This window comes from Ascaphus truei, chromosome 1 (assembly GCF_040206685.1).
Source record: "Ascaphus truei isolate aAscTru1 chromosome 1, aAscTru1.hap1, whole genome shotgun sequence".
NCBI lineage: Eukaryota > Metazoa > Chordata > Amphibia > Anura > Ascaphidae > Ascaphus > Ascaphus truei.
In genome coordinates, this window is record NC_134483.1 from 481,701,083 (window position 1) to 481,704,994 (window position 3,912).

Sequence of the window (3,912 nt, forward strand, 5' to 3'; positions counted from 1 at the left end):
AGTAATGATTGCGGAGGCGATCATATCATCTCAAGAAAACAAAGCCAACGTGGGCCAGATCTATGATTTGATAAGAGCTAAATATCCTTATTACCAAGACCCTGGCCGGTATGGAAATTTTAAATCCTCTGTAAGATTCACTTTATCAAAAAATGAATGTTTTGAACGTGTACTGGATAACCTACATGAAAGGTATGGATTTTGGCAGATTTCACCGCAATTTAAAATCAACATGGAACATGGCACATATCTTCTGATAAATAGCATATTTATTCCTAATAACAATAGCAATGGATCCGCTACTACTGTTCCGTGTGAATCGATACCTGCTGCAATATCTGCAACCTCCATTCCTGAAACACAGATGCTACAAGAACATAACTGCTATGATGTTTTACAAAGCCTTTCTGCTGCAAACGCATTCGAATGGCTACACGAAGAAATGAACGTACCTCCGGACCAATTGTTTGAAGAAGGCAGTGCCGATTCCTATGAGCGCCTCATGGAGATGTGTGTCATACAGGATTCAGCGGTTGGCTCAAGCATGGATGCAAATGCATTGTCTTTCTGGAGCGAGCAGTTGCAGGCAGACAAAGTGTTACTTCTAGAAGAATGGTAAATATAACAATCGTTATGCGTTGACTCACCGTTAAAAAAGTAAACTTTTGTCTTTCCACCATTTTTACTTTAAATGCGTGGATACAGCATTACATTGCACACTGCATAACATGTAGCGGTCACAAACACATTTTTTCCTATTACAATATGCTAGAACCAGAAACATTAGTACACATTGGTCACGCAATACATATTCCTACTTTCCTATCTCTTAAAACATATAATAGCAACATGTTACCATAACTGTAACACACACCTGTTTCTTTATCATGCAACATCTATAAAAAAAAAACCGGGTCGGCTACATATGACGTGGGACCCTTGTCATGTGCCAAGGCGTCCTTAAAAAGGATTACGGATGTAAGGCCCGCCCCCAACCGACGTGCGTGCGTCAAAGCCTATTGGCTGTGTCGCTTTGTTATAGTTACGGTCACTGCACTGTGTAATGCATGCGCGTCTGTGTTTGTGGGCGTGCACTGTGCGTTAGCCCAATGTTAATTCTGTGGGAGGAGTGTTTGCGTGCGCTTCACGCTGGCTTAACATGACGTCACACGTATTGGATTTGCGCATTGTGTGATCGGCCGTGCTTTCCGTCCACACACGTCTGTTTAAAAAGATTAGAGATGTACGCGTTTAGAACGAATGTAGTTTCGCCTTAATTGGATTTGAAATAAATATTATATGGTTAATGGTATTTACAACATGTATTGAACGCACAACGTACGCATTGTTTTGCGCATGCGCTAACACTTTGTCGACCCAAGCGTGAAGTGCGTGCGCACAGTAAGATGTGCGCGCACATTTTTAATAATACAGCCAACGGACAGTTCATATACATAGTTATGCGTGCAACACAATTAACAAAATGATCAATAATGATGTTTAGTTGTAACCTTGAAGTTGTAACATATAAGTGATTAACGCGTGGATATACACAATCATATAGAGATGTGTAACGCGTTGTCACGGCTACACATATATTAAGGTGCCATCTTTGACCATAATGTATTTGATGTTTTTCAGAGATGTCGGTGAAGATTCAATGGGATCAATGTATCATTTCAGAAGACTCTAACGTTATATGAGATGATTGTGAGGAGGAGCGACCGACTAATATACTATATATGGAACTATTTAGATATTGCTTGCCGCGCATATTAAATAACAATACAAAATGTGATCCAATTATGCCTATATTGCATAAGCACATAATTAACATAATGATGTTGCTAAACAGTGCAGTTTGAAAATTTAATGTGTGTTCTTTATTTAGTACTAACATTATATGGCATGGTCTGTTTTATATATAACAACCATTCCCACTCTGAACAAACATTTGTGTAGTATATTGTGTAATGGAACGTATAAATGTAGAAACAATGTAAAGGAGACTTACAACCAACTAGCCATTTAATGTAAAAATTCTCTTGTAACATGGGAATGTTGTTAAAATGGTTTGGGACTGCTGCAAATAATGTTATTGGCAAGATGTAGTGGTCAACTACAATGCATGCAGTTATGAATATTAGGTCAACATCATGTAAACAATTACGTTTATGTGTATATTTCTTGTAGCAAACTAACTGTAGTTTTCTGTGTTTATTAAACGTTCAACACATACATAGTAAAGTGAATATGATGATATAAGCTACCATAATAAAGCTGATGTTATCATTTGACGGTGTTATAAAGGCATCATACACAAATTGATACCGACACAAACAGTTGTATTGAAAAGTGTGCACGTGATTGACGTTCATATGTTGAGACTACTTGTAAATGATCATCATAATAATGATGAAGTGACATGAATTACATGACAACTATATTAACAACATTTTCATTGGCTGAAATTAGTAATGCAAAATGACACTAAAATTAGAGACACTACTGGGTTTCTGTTAACAGTTTGACACTTGTTACATGTAGGTCTCATCAACACAGATGTGTGACTTATACATACACATGTGAGAATGCTAAAGTAATCTTTACTAATAATGTACAGCATTACTAATAACATACATTGCAACATATAAGATGTACAAAGCATTGGTGTGATTAGAGGCATTCATGCATGGACTGTTATGATCAGTGATTAATCATCTCCCGTAAGGATAAAACTATCAGCATTTATCCCCTTCTCTCCAGCCACCTCTATATTAGATTAATGGAATTTTTAAGGGAACATATATTAAATGTGATGTAATGGCACTAATCATTTTCTATTACAATGCTCATGAAACCTCAATAGTAGGTAAACGCATGTACATGATTCAGAAACTACATGTATGTAAAATTTAACGTGTAGCAATATATTGGGTTTTAACATCGTATAATTAAACGTCTATTGAGTTAGGCACATCTTATGACAGATGTCAGTTCATATACATACCATGATCAGTCATAGAGGAGATATACCTATAATACAATGGAACAATATATAAATTTCAAACATGTACATGACATCTTCACTAACGTAAGCAACACAGCAAAGTGTGTATTTGGTGTTAAATGTGAAACACCATGTATATTTTATCACATAACAAATGAAAAGCAGCCTGGTGTACACATCATATGGATGCGCATGTTACACTGTAACAATAACATTGTATGTAAGCATACTGTAAGAATGAATTACTATGGCCATACTATGTGTATTGTGTTAGCATCATCACCAACACAATGCTAAGCAATTACTCATTTGTTACACCAGTTGTATTCACATACACACAACTAATTTACAATCGAAGAAGGATTATATAACCTGTGCAACAATAACATACCGGTGCCACATGCCTTTGTGCACACAGCAGAGAAGAGAAAGGTGTGCAACCCATATTCATCTGTGTCCTAACAGAAGGTTATGTAAAAAAAAAATAGTGTTAATATTACATAATTAATATATAAAAGTAGTACTATGAAAATATATGTTTTTACTTACAAGAAAAAAAGGAATTTATGACATTCTGGCGTGTCTGGCCACCACTGTCTGTTTGTTCAATTTCAGCAGCTACATGGGTGGGATGCTCCTCTACCAAAGCCTCAGGTAGGTCTGATTGTACATTATGTGTGAGTGCCACATTGTGCAAAATGCAACAGGCAATGATAATATCAGACACTTTTTGAGGCTTGTATAGAAGAGCCCCACCAGTTCTGTCGAGACACCTAAATCTGGTCTTCAGTAGGCCAAATGTACTCTCTATAAAAGATCGCGTAGATATATGGGCTGCATTGTACCTCTCCTCTACTTCAGTTTGAGGGTTTAGCACTGGAGTCAAGAGCCAGGGCCTAATC

At 36.8% G+C, this 3,912-nt stretch overlaps 1 long non-coding RNA gene across 1 annotated transcript; it reads right to left on the reverse strand.

Moving 5' to 3' along the window:
• Window positions 1-460: 460 nt before the first annotated feature.
• On the reverse strand, window positions 461-3,633 carry LOC142472056 (uncharacterized). The gene is made up of 4 exons (XR_012789582.1): window positions 3,560-3,633; window positions 3,402-3,468; window positions 3,011-3,036; window positions 461-604 (listed from the first exon to the last, which is right to left on the reverse strand). It is a non-coding gene; the product is annotated as an uncharacterized LOC142472056 (long non-coding RNA).
• Between the last annotated feature and the right edge of the window lie 279 nt (window positions 3,634-3,912).